This window comes from Ambystoma mexicanum, chromosome 14, assembly GCF_040938575.1.
Source record: "Ambystoma mexicanum isolate Mex_15411 chromosome 14, UKY_AmexF1_1, whole genome shotgun sequence".
NCBI lineage: Eukaryota > Metazoa > Chordata > Amphibia > Caudata > Ambystomatidae > Ambystoma > Ambystoma mexicanum.
In genome coordinates, this window is record NC_090940.1 from 520,144,471 (window position 1) to 520,156,873 (window position 12,403).

Genomic DNA, 12,403 nt, shown 5'->3' on the forward strand with positions numbered 1-12,403 from the left:
TTCCAACAGAGTGGTAATTTTTGCATCCATGGTAGTTAATCTTATATCCTGTTCCTTTCTAAATTTGTCACATCGACTCTGTTCTTTAATGATGTGCTCCTTCATGGTCTTGCCCTCTACTATTCCCTCCAAAAATGCCAGACGAGACACCAGCTGATTGAAAGCCGCTTGTTGCCCTATCATAGAGTCCGCCATGGTCTCTTGAGACTCCCCCAGTGTTTTCAATGCCAGATTGAGACTAATGTGTAGATTCGATAGGAGTGGTAACAAATAGTCTCCTTTCTCCTTCCTACTTAAATCAGGTGTTTCTTGTTTGTTTTCCTCTACTACCTGGATTTCTCATAGGAATTGCTGGGAATCTGTTGCTTTGTCTTCCATTTGCACTATAATTTCTTCCCCTTTATCTGTTTGAGTAGAGGCTGTTTTGTTGTGTATAGACAAGTTGACTATTTCTAGGGGCAATTTAACCAAAGATTGTTGCATACCCACTAGTTGATTCCCAGTTATGTAATTGTTTTCATCACCTGGATTAGAATAAGAAGGTGCTCCCTCCGATAAGCTCCTTGTCCCCTTTCCATTATGGCCAGATCTACCTGCTGGAATCTCTAAATCCACAATTTCTTTAAGCAAAACACCAGTAGCATCTGCCATAGTAAAGAAAGAGTCATCTAAGTCGCTTTCCCCAATAGGTTGATTCGGATTATACTTAGGCCGACTAGAGGTCCCTTTAGGGTGACCCCCCCTCATTTAGTTTAAGGGTTTCTATCCTTGGAGAATTTATGGGAGACTGCACATTATCGTTATTCTCCTTTCCAAAAATGAATGTAGCTGGCGAAATATGTGAAAATGGCATAAATCCTGAAGGGTTTGTACCCTTCCAGGGTAACGATTCTGAATTTTGTCCAGCTTGTGTTTTACTATTCAGAATCTTCCTCTGAAGGGGGGTAGAAGCGTGATAGCGGACTACCTTTTTAATACCAATAAAACTTTGTTGGAGGCATTCTTCATCTGTGAGTTCCTGTCTGAGTTCTGGCTTGTCCCTATGGACCCCATTGAATTCGGAGTCTACCGACTTCCTAACCCCATTACTAGGGGTTACATTATCGGACACTACGAGGTCGGTAGTAGAGGAGCTCCTTTGCCCTCCTTCAATACTAAAAATAGACTTTTCTTTAGTCTTATCCACAATTAAAATAGGATTAAGCATATTTCCCGTGAGATTTGAGTGCACAGATGTATCGCTAAGCCTCCCTAAGTCGAGTTGGACCTCCATTGTAGGTGCTTGATTCTCAACAGTTTCAAACCCACTTCTAAGTGCGGGCATGTTGAAAGTAGATGCACAGGTACTAAGATAGTTACAGATAGTTTCACTTCACAAATTTCTCATCAATCTTCTACTTTAATTTCTCTTGGTGGGATGCCTCACAGAGACCTTCGATTGAGCACGTTCACGGTGCCGGACCACTGTCAACGGTATTATATCTTTCCTTCTCAAGTTCAAACCTTCATCAGTAGTTCAGATTTACTTGCGTTTTTCATCACACGTGTTTAACAATGTTTGTTCCAGCGCTCGTTATATGTCTTGCATCAGTCTCCTCAACTCACAGGCTTTGTTGATCTCTCAGTCGCTTCTTTGTTCTTGGAGCCAAGGACGATACCACAGTGGCTACTGCTGCTCCTCCCCACATTGGTCAGGTACGTGGGAGGGCCTTTGATATCTCCGACGCACAATGCAGGATTCTTCAGTCTGGTTTCCTGGCCTTATACTTTCTGGCTTGCAAGTTTCTGGAAAGTAACAGCGTCTTGCCGAAAAAGGTCAAGGGTAATTCCCTTCTTACAAACCCTTCTTGGTTTACCATCTTTCTCCCCTTCAGATGCCGAGTGTTAGCGAGTATTCTAATTTCTGTAATTATTCCCTTCAACCTTAGACACCCCCTGCTCTTTTTCTGGATTTAGGACATTTTAATTTTCACCCTGGAGTGAAACCTTTTTTCTCACTCGCTCATGTGTTTTACCTGAATTGGATTTGTTTGTTTTAACTGTTTTTGGAGTCTGACCCACTCCATAGGCATCTGCTTTTTATGTATGGTGACACAGCACCTTCAGTGCAGTGTCACAGATAAATCCTTTACATTTCTCATAAGGTTTAACTACCTTTTCTTGTGTGAACTACAGTTCCCAAGAATAGTAAAGTGAAATTGATTGTATTTACCTTTTCCCTCATTAGGTCCAGCACACACCATCTCATGTGGGGTGCTGGGGGGAGGCGGTTTACCTAGAAGCCCCTTATCCTACTTTCTCATATAACATTATTATGTTACCCTACCTACTTTAAATGGCTGGTGGCAGAGGTTTAATTTTTTCTACCATTGTGCTTTCCTATCGCAGGCTAAACCCCTAGCTTCAGTACAGCACCCATGGGTGACCATTTTGTCAAAATGGCCCCCGTCTTCTTTTTGCGCCTTTTTCTGTTGGTGAGGTCTTTCTTGGGTTTTACTCTGTGCGTTGAACGAGATTTGAGCCCTTTGTTTGCCTTGCCTTTGGTGGGCTTCAGCCCTGAAGCCCGCCTCTGGCTCCAGTGTCTCTCGGAGGACAGGATGTGAGGGAGGGTCCTGAAACTCCCCTGTCCTTTGTCTCTAGAAGTGCATGGGATTGCAACTAGTCCTGAATAGCTGGTTGACTGTCCTTGGAGGACAGCCACCCTGTTGTGTGATTGACAGCCTAGGCTGTGCATGAATGGGAGAACTCTGCTTAAAAGGTGAGGGTGTTGGGACTACAGGCAGTGTCGACCAGTGGGAGAAACACCCAACGAAGACACCGTGAAGAAAGCTTGCTGCAACCTCCTGGACCTTTTGAATTTCCCGGTGAAGCCCTGCTGCTCTGCTGAGAAGCTCCGAACGGAACAACTTCTCGCCTTGGGTTAGTGGGATCAACTAACCCCGAGACAAACTCCACTGTCCCACTATCCCCAACTTGCTGTGCCTCTCCGTTGCTTCGGAAGCCCAATGCCAGGCATTGAGTGTCCATAGTAGAGTGCAACGTCTGCTGCGGAACAAATCCAACCTGAAGCTTCAGGAGATTCCTAAAGATCATCCCGAAGCAGGACCTCCAGATCCAGAGTCCCCTCACCAGGGAGCCGGACCATTGGAGTGAAAAGAGTCCAACCGGTGTCCAGGATCTGCAATGGTACTGTTTGCGAAGTGCTGAAACCGTAAAGTGCAGCTGAATTGAAAAGAGCCCGTAGCTGCAGACGGCCTCCCAAGTACCGCCGCCGGAGACCTCCAGACGTCCTCCCTCTTGTCCCCACGACTGAGGCTCAGGAAAAATGGGTCTGCGCCACTTAGCAAGACAGAATCTAGCTGGACCACTTCTAACTAGGGGTACTGTTTCGGCTTGGGGTACTTACCTTATTACCTGTAGACGCACTCTTCTCACTTGGGAATTGCATTGGCTTACCTTTTACGAGTAGATTCCAACTCTTTCCTCACAGGTTTACAGCTTGTGACCCTAGAACTACTAGTTACTTACCAACTGGTAACGTTCCTTCGACTGGATGTTCCTCCAACTTATTCCACATCTTTGACATGTAATGCCCACAGCTGTGCTGTTTTGGATATTTTTCGGCAGAGGGTGCCCTGCGTCGATGGAGTCAGGTCGATGTCCCTCGAGGGAGCTCCGTAGACCGTGACGTCATCGGATGTTATAAGTAGGACGCCCGTAGCCTCAGTTCATGTCTTTTCCCTCCACGTGTGCCATAAAAGCACACCAGGCCTCCATGAATGCCCATAGCCTTGTGGGAACGCAGGCTACAATAGCATAGAAAATTCTTCAGAGGGGCAGGCTGGAAGGGCAATGTGGAATACGTTGGAGGAACATCCACTCGAAAGAACATTACCAGTTGGTAAGTAACTTGTTCTTCGAATGGATTGTGTCCTCCAAAGTATTCCACATCTTTGACAGACTTCAAAAGCAGCATCAGTGAACGGAGGAGGGAGAAGAATTTGGATATAGCCAATCAGATGGCAGAATAGAGCACTGCTTTACCAAAGGCCATATCTTGACCATGGAAAGTATCCAGGAAGTAATGCTTGAAAGGTGTGGATGGAAGACCACGTTGCAGAATCACAAATGTTTTTAACAGTATCTCTCTGTTGTAGGGCTCTGGATGTAGCCACGCCCCTGGTATCATTCAACAATGATGTGGATAATCCACCTGGACAAAGTCTGTTGGGTAACAGCCTGGCCCAACCTGTGCCCTGTGTATCCCACAAAAAGTTGGTCGTCCACTATGACCCTGGACATCCTAGAAATATAAAAGCTCAAAGCTCTCCTAGGGTCAAACTATGGAGTCCCTCCTCTTCCTTACCATGATGAGGAGGAGGAGGATAGAAAGCAGGAAGTACCACCTTCTGGCTCAAATGAAACTCAGACACTACCTTAGGTAGGAAGGAAGAACATACGCTTAGTACAACCCTATTCACGCGCAACATAGTAAAGGGTGCCTTAGACGAAAGTGCCTGCAACTCACTCACTCTGCGAGCAGATGTAACAGCAATCAAGAAAACTGTTTTGAAGGTCAACAGTCTCAAAGGGCAAGAGTGCAAAGTTTCAAACTGAGCACCCATCAAGAATTTCAAGACTAGATTCAGATCCCAAACCGCCACCTGAAAAGGGGATGGCAGGAACACATTCGTGGGCCCTTTTAGAACTGGGTAATCAAAGGAATCTTAAAATAAGAACATTCTTCAGACAAGCACTTGAAAATAGACAGCGCTGCCAGGTAACCTTTAATGGTACCCACTTGAAGACCCTTGTGGGCCAAAGAACGCAAGAATGAAAGAACCATCGGAATGGAACAGTGAAAAGGATCGACATGGTTTCCTCTGCACCAGTCGCAAAACTTACAGCAACGGTACAGGGATTTGGTTGCCGGACGCCAGGCCGAAAGCAACACCACCATCACGTCATCCGGGCGGTCCCAATCCTTATTTCTCAACCTTTCAGAAACCATACATGAAGGTCGAGAGTCTTGACCTTGGGATGGAGAGCCCAACCTCCCTTGCATGAGAGAAGATCCTCTCTGTGGGAAAGATGGTGTTGTGGCCAGATGGACATTTCTAAAACGTCCGGGTACCACGCTCTCCTGGCCCAATCCAGAACAATTAGTATAATTTGGGATCCGAACCTCTGCAACTTCCTTAGAACCTGAGAAATGACGGGGACTGGAGGAAACGCGTACAGAAGCGGGGAACCGGTTGCAAACAGATCCACTTGAGGGGTTCGGTTCCCCAAAGGGCGAAGATCTCCTGAAGGACTTCCTGAGCTAACTTCTACTCGTGGGAGACCTCGCTCTGCCTGCTCAGAGTGTCTGCCACCGCATTCTCCTCTCCGGCCAGATTACCTGCCGAGAGTGAGATTCCTTGCTCTATTGCCCAGAACCAGAGCTGCATTGCGCCTCTGCACAGCAAGAGCGACCCTACACCCCCCCCGCCCTTTTTATTGAGGTAATGCATGGCCACTGTGTTGTCTGTCATGATCAGCAGACTCTTCCCGCGTACAAATGGCAGAAAAGCCTACAGGGCTAGCATGATGCCCCTCAGCTCCAAAGGATTTAAGTGAAGTCTGGACTCCGACAGAGACCAATGACTGCCGGTGGTCAGCTCGTTGAAGTGAGCTCCCCATCCTGTGAGGGAAGCATCAGTCACTACCGTCCCCTCCGGCCACGGTTGCCAAAACGGCTCTCCCTTCATCAGATTCACTTCGCTGGCCCACCACAGAAGATCCTGTGAGACCGTGAGCATAATCTGCAGAATATCCAACATCTTGCCTGAGAATTGCAGTCACTGCATCCTGAGAGCCCATTGAAGGGATCTCATCCGCAGTCTGGCCTCTGGCACCAGAAAAATGCAGGATGCCATGAGGCCGAGCAACCTTAAGAATTCGAAAGCCGGGAGACTCTGGGCATGTTGAAACTTGTCGACCATCTGGACAACGTGATGAGCCCTCACCGTGGGTGGTGAGCACTTCCAAGGATGTGTCCAACACAGCCCCGATGTACTGGAGCTGTTGGGAAGGTGTCATATGCGACTTCTTGAAATTGAGAGTGAAGCCCAGCTGGGGAAGGGAGTGGCAGGTGAGGCTGAGATGATCTAGTGCCCGTTTGGGAGAACACGCTCGGATTAGCCAGTCGTCCAGGTAGGGGTAGACGTGAACACCCCCTCTCCTGAGATACGCTGTCACCACCACCATGAGCTTGGTGAAGACCCTTGGCGGAGGTCAACCAGAATGGCTGGACACGAAACAAAGTGCGAGCCTCCAACGGCAAACCTCAGGTATTTTCTGTGCTTTGGATGGATCGGCACCTGAAAAGAAGCATCCTGTAGGTCCAAAGACACCAACCAATCCTGAAGCCGAAGGGCCTGAAGGACCTGGAGGACCTGAGAAAGAGTGACCATCTTGAACTTGTCCTTCCTAAGGAACTTGTTAGAGCAACGCAAGTCCAAGATGGGTCTCAGTTCTCAGTCTATCTTGGGAATAAAAAAATATGGGGAATACCAGCCCATGTTCCTCTCCGCCACAGGCACTAGTACTATAGCGCCTTTTTCCAGCAGGGTTAAGATTTCCTGCATAAGGAGCGGATCCGGAATCTTCAAAGATTCCCCGGTGGATTGTCGTGAGGCCGATTTAGGAAGGGTAGGTAGTCGCCGTGGGCTATTGTTTCCAGAACCCACGCATACAAAGTAATAGCTCGCCATTCTTCGAGATGCTGAGACAATCTGCCCCCAACCGGCGAACAATGGAACATGGCCTCAGCTGTTTTGGAGTGGCTGCGGCAGCGCCTAAAGGCAAAGAGGCAGCTGCTTGAGCAGCTTTGGCACCTCGTCCCCGTCCACCGCAAGGACCCTTACGGTGACCCCTTTGACTGGCTGCTCCTCTCGCTCTATCAAAAGAGGAGTATTAACGAAAGAAGTCCCTTCACTGCTGTCCCCTAGGACAAAAAGGCAGGAGGTTGACACAAAGCTGCGCCCACCTAAAGTTTTAGGGGCTGCTTAGAAGGTCTGCAACCTCTCAAGGCTCTCATCAGCCTTGCTGCCAAACAAATGAGAGCCGTCAAAGAGCATGTTCAGAAGACAGGCCTGCACATCCGGTACAAACCCAGACTTCCGCAACCATGCAAACCTGCGTATCACGGTGCTCTCAGCCATGGACCGGCTGACATTGTCTGCCTTGTCCAACCCAGACTGAATGGATTCGCGCATGGCATCCTTGCCATCCTTCACAATAGCAAGGAACCCATCCCTTTCTTCCCCTTCAGGAATAAGCTCAGCCATCGGACAATTTCACAGAGTATGCGAAAATGTGGCCAAGGTGGAGTTGGCCGACTTAAGGGCCATACTCCCAGCCGGAAATACCTTGCCTGCCCATCCATCGAAGCGCTTGTCGTCCCTATGTGGAGGGATGGTAGGGTACGCCGCCTGCCTCGAGGTGGCCGTGCCGCCTGAACCACCAAACTCTCAGGAGTGGGGTGAGTGGATAGGTAGCTGGGGTCACTACAGGATGGGTGGTATTTCTTAGTCAATGACTTGTTGACCGCCAGAAGAGACTCTGCGGTGTTCCAAGCAGCAGCCACCTTTTCTGTATTGCCATGTGAAAAGACTGGGTCAGTGGACGGACCCTGATCCAAAATGTTAGTCAGGTCATCCTGATCGTATTCAACTGGAGGCCCTGACCATCCCAAGTACTCCGTAACCCTCGACATCAACCTCCTATAGGAGGATTCATCATGAGCCCCAGGCTCTGGCCTGCCAAACTACATCTCAGGAGATGTGTCCTGGCCACTGGCGTTATGTAAAGATTGACACAGATCTTCCAATTGACTGTCCTCAGAGAAACCCATGTCGGGTCCGTCACCAGGAGCCTCAAAAGTCTCCAACTCCACATCAGATCTCTCCTCATCCTCATATATATCCTGTAGAGTGTGAAAGAAATCCCTCCTGCTACAGGAGTATACCTGAAGTCAACAAGGGGCCTCACAGTCTCGGACAGAGCCTTTCTCTGAGGTTCCACAGCTCTAGGGGCCTCCGCTGGCAACTTCAGACCTTTAGGCCCCGATGGCGTCAACGTCGACAATGGCGGCGAGGGCCTAGTCGAGGGCAAGGACCTGACAGCCGCACTCGATGGGAATGGCGCAGACTGTGTCGACACCATCCTCGACACCTTCCCAGACTTTGACGGTCTCGCCGGGAACGAGGACCTCGACCTGGAACTTCTCTGGCGATCTAACGGAGCCTTGTCCGAATGGGACCTCGACGGTTCCCGATGTTTATCGCGTGACCAGACAGGCCCGAAGGCGCACGAACATTGGACCAAGACCTTTCCCCACCGGCTTCAACCAAAGGCACGGACGGGGTAGTGCCCCGAGATTGAAAAATCTTCAGCATTTTCTCCCTGAATGCCTCTCACTCCTCCGGAGTAGAGGATTTAGTGGGGCAAGCCACTTTCCTCGCGTAGCCTATCATCCAACGAGGACGGGGAAGGCGACTGGTGATGCCGCTTCCGGGAGTGCCTCGACGAGGACGAGTGGCGAGAACCACTCCGGGACCGAGATTCCCTGGATTCCCCCCGACGGGGAGAGTCACCCCTCGAGTCGTCGGTGGAAAGAGCAGTAGACTTCATGGATTTACGGGGTTTCCGAAGCAGCACAGCTGTGGACATTACATGTCAAAGATGTGGAATACGTTAGGAGGACACAATCCATTCGAAGTGATTTTTCTAAGACTCTTTAACTTTGTGCAAGACTTTGATCCACAAAGTGTATCAGATCCATAGACTGTATCCCAAAGGACTTGGCTGTCTGGGTCCCTGAATTCACTCCTCTAGTCCATTGACTTTGATACGGTTTGTGCCTCATAGGTGGTAACGAGTTGTATACTGTTACTGCTGGTAAAGGCTTATCTAGACTTTATTGGAGGATTTAGCTGTTGTCACATATACTGAGAAACTGTCTAACCCTTTTCCTTCCTTAACCTTTCACTTCTACAATCTCAGAATCTACAAAGAATATTAGTGCGATATATAAATGCCATTACTGTACTTGTGATTGAAGTCACCTCAGGATATAGAAATTGTGTATGAAGCATATCCAAAGATTATCCACCAACTTGTTTTTATTCTGAAAAGTAATATTTAAAGTATATTTACATTGTTACAACAAATTGCCTTTTTAAAGAAAGCTTATTTAAAAATGTATGTTAAATAAATATGTATAACTGAATCCCTGAGTGTAAGTGTTACTTGGCTACTTTTATTTACCGATTTGTACAGCTCTACAGGTCACATTTACCCCTCTTGAGATAGGCCTGACTGCTCAGTCACACTACCAACTTGTGCAGTACAGACCTATAGCAAAAGGTGTGTTGCCCAATACCAAGCAGATAAGTGTTGTGTAGTCTCACACAGTGTGACTTCACCAATTCTTACCCAACACCGACTCAAAACTGTTGTACCTTCGTGTGCTTTGTCTCGCTCAAAGTGTGCTCTCGTGCTGCGCCTTTTATCAATGTGAGGAAGTTTAAGGAAAGTCAGGTGTGAGTGATTGTCAGTGATTGCCTGAACTCGCCTGACCATAGTATCAGGAAATGTCCGATACACTGCTCTGGTGACAGTCTGTTTTCACCCAGTTTTCACCCAGAGCGTGCTGTCCGTGTGAAAGTGTTAAGAGAATGGGGGTGGAGGGGTCAGGATCCCACGTATCCTACCTGGTAGGATGGGGTGAAGGTGATAGAGGTTGGAGGGATACCACGTCTCACCATCCAGGCAGTGTCCCACTCCCAGAAGAATCCACACCCAGGTGATCCTCCCGCACTGGTCCACCCCCAGGGTCTGGATCCAAATGTGATGGCTGTGCCCTGGCCACCTGAAAGAGAGATCCACGGGGACTTGCGGGTGAGATACCTTCTGGTTTCTCACACTTGCTGGAAGTCTGTGCATTTCGCCCCCAACCTAGGGTTCCCTAAGCTTAATATGAGGAGGAAAAATGATTAGGAAGAAGATAAGAGAATGGGCAAGAGGGTGCCCTCTGACTGATGTGGGGTGCTGTAGCAGGAGACAGGGAATATTTGCAACCATTAACTTATTCTGAGAACTTCAGAGTTTTGTTTCACTGATTGGTTATGTGCACTGTAAGGAAGGCATGGTATCAAAGCAAGACAGGCAAGTGGTCATAGTTTGAGGGCGTTTATTAAACTGTAAAAATGGGTGAGAAACACCTACTCTAAACCTAAATCTAAGATGGGAGCAAGCTACGACCAAATAATACAGTCCTAGTGGAGTCAAGGCAAATAAAAAGGGCCTATACCAAGAAACAAACCTACTGCCAGTCCTTAGCTCTAAACACAAAATAGTGAGGGATAATGTTCACAAAGAAAGGAAAGAAGTGTTCTCAAAAAGGATAAAACAGGATGTTATAGCTCGGGTCCCCCTTCCCCGCATTTGAAGCATGGGACAAGGTGGGACTCTCGAGCACAGCACACTTCTGGGCTTCTCCAGCCCGAGTTTACAGTTCCTTTTTCTCCCATCAGGGCCTTCTGTGCCCAAGTCTCTCTATGTGAAGTCTCTTGCTTTAGAGGGCCTGTTGCATCACAAACCACAACATTTCCTTCAATTTATTTTCACGTCGGGCGATTACTCATCACCTGAGGATTCCCCTCAGCCGGGCTCTGATCGCTTTCACGTCAGCCTCCCTCAATCAGGCTCAGACCAACCACTCACTGTGGACATCCCTCAGTTGGGTTCAAGTTTGCCGCCACAATGCAGTTTTTCATTCATCATTGTCTTGCAACATTCAGTAATCTCAATGTCTTTTTAAACAATTCACTGAGTTACAGGTGTCCGCTTTACTTGGGTCCCTTTTGACTGGGCTCAGACCTCCTTCATCTGCTTTCCAAAACACTGGTCACTTTACACAGACTTACGAAGGGCGAGCATGTCTCGCTGGGTCACTCAGTGTTTCTATGGCAAGTGTAAGTTTCACTTTATCATATTCTATGCAGTGTTCCCCTCAGTAACAGTTCACTTCACAATGTGTCAAAGACGTTCAACTGTACAAGGGGTCTTGGCTTGACCCTTGTATGACCACTTTGACATTTCACACTGGCCTCCACTAGGACCTCTTGGTTCTTCTAGTTTGCTCAATTCACCATTTTCTCCTTGTTCAGGAGCAGGGCCTTGGTCAATCTTTCGAATGAGCACCCCACGTGACGCCAGACCACCAACGTTGATCCCTCGTTAGTTGACATAAGACCTTTGTCTATTATCTTTTCTTTACGAAAAATGTGTTGCCACTGCAAAGTTGAGTCTCAACAGTCTGGTCCCCTATCAGTTTCCTCCAACTCACCGGCTGTGCTAACCTCATTGGCTTTTCTTCTGCTGGAGTCAAGGACGTTACCACAGCAGCAAGCTCCTTCACCCACCCTGGGTATCAGTGCGGGAGGGACCTGTGTACCGTTGACATCTGTCACACAAATCGCCAGCTGCGTTTCCCGGTCTTATGGTTCTTTCATTGAAGGCTTCGTGGGTCTGGGTTGAAAAGGGCAAATCCCTCCTCTGTTTGAAATTCCATCCGGAATCCCTGCTTCCTCGTGCGTTCAGCCTTGCTCAAAGTGTGCTCTCGTGCTTCGCCTTTTTCCTCTGTGGGGAAGGGAAAGGTCCGACAGGTGTGTTTAGTCATCAGCAATTGCCGGACTCTGCCGGACCCTTTTGTTGAGACATGTCAGGTAAACGGCTCTGGTGTTAATCCATTGCCTTTCGTGGTGTGAGAAAGTGTTTGTGTAGTCACCTGGATGACAGATCCCCAACTCAGACAAGGTTTTGGAAAATTGGATTAGAAAGCACAAAACAGGCACACATCCATCATGCACAGTAGGTTGCCTTGTGAGGAGTGAGCCAACTGGGGAAACATTTTAAAGCTAGACCACAGTTGCGTCCTTTTTTGGATGACAGTAATAGATTTATTTCATAATAGCAGTTGTCATTTTAAATGTGTGAACTTTGCGTCTGCCCTTTTGGTTGAAACCAACCAATTACATACACACAGACATGCATGTAATGTGGGTGTAAGGGGTGTGGTCCAGAGGGGAGTATCGAGGGAACCCACATTTTAAAAAAAAATTTAAAAATAAGGAAAAAAGAAGTTTTGAATCATTGATGACCAAAATTGCACAAAGTGCACACATTCAAAATGTCTATGAAAGCAGGTAGAACCGCAACAATTTATTCATTTAGGGATTACGGCAATAGTAACAAACCTTAACAGAATATCTATTAGCCAACTAAATTGTACCCCCTCCACCCCTAAACCCCCTCATCAAGCTTTAAAACATGAACGTTTGAATTAAACCACATT

At 47.8% G+C, this 12,403-nt stretch overlaps 1 protein-coding gene across 4 annotated transcripts in view; it reads right to left on the reverse strand.

Moving 5' to 3' along the window:
• PPP2R5C (protein phosphatase 2 regulatory subunit B'gamma) overlaps positions 1 to 12,403 on the reverse strand; it is a 1,570,607-nt gene that overhangs the window by 119,274 nt on the left and 1,438,930 nt on the right. The window lies entirely within an intron of this gene.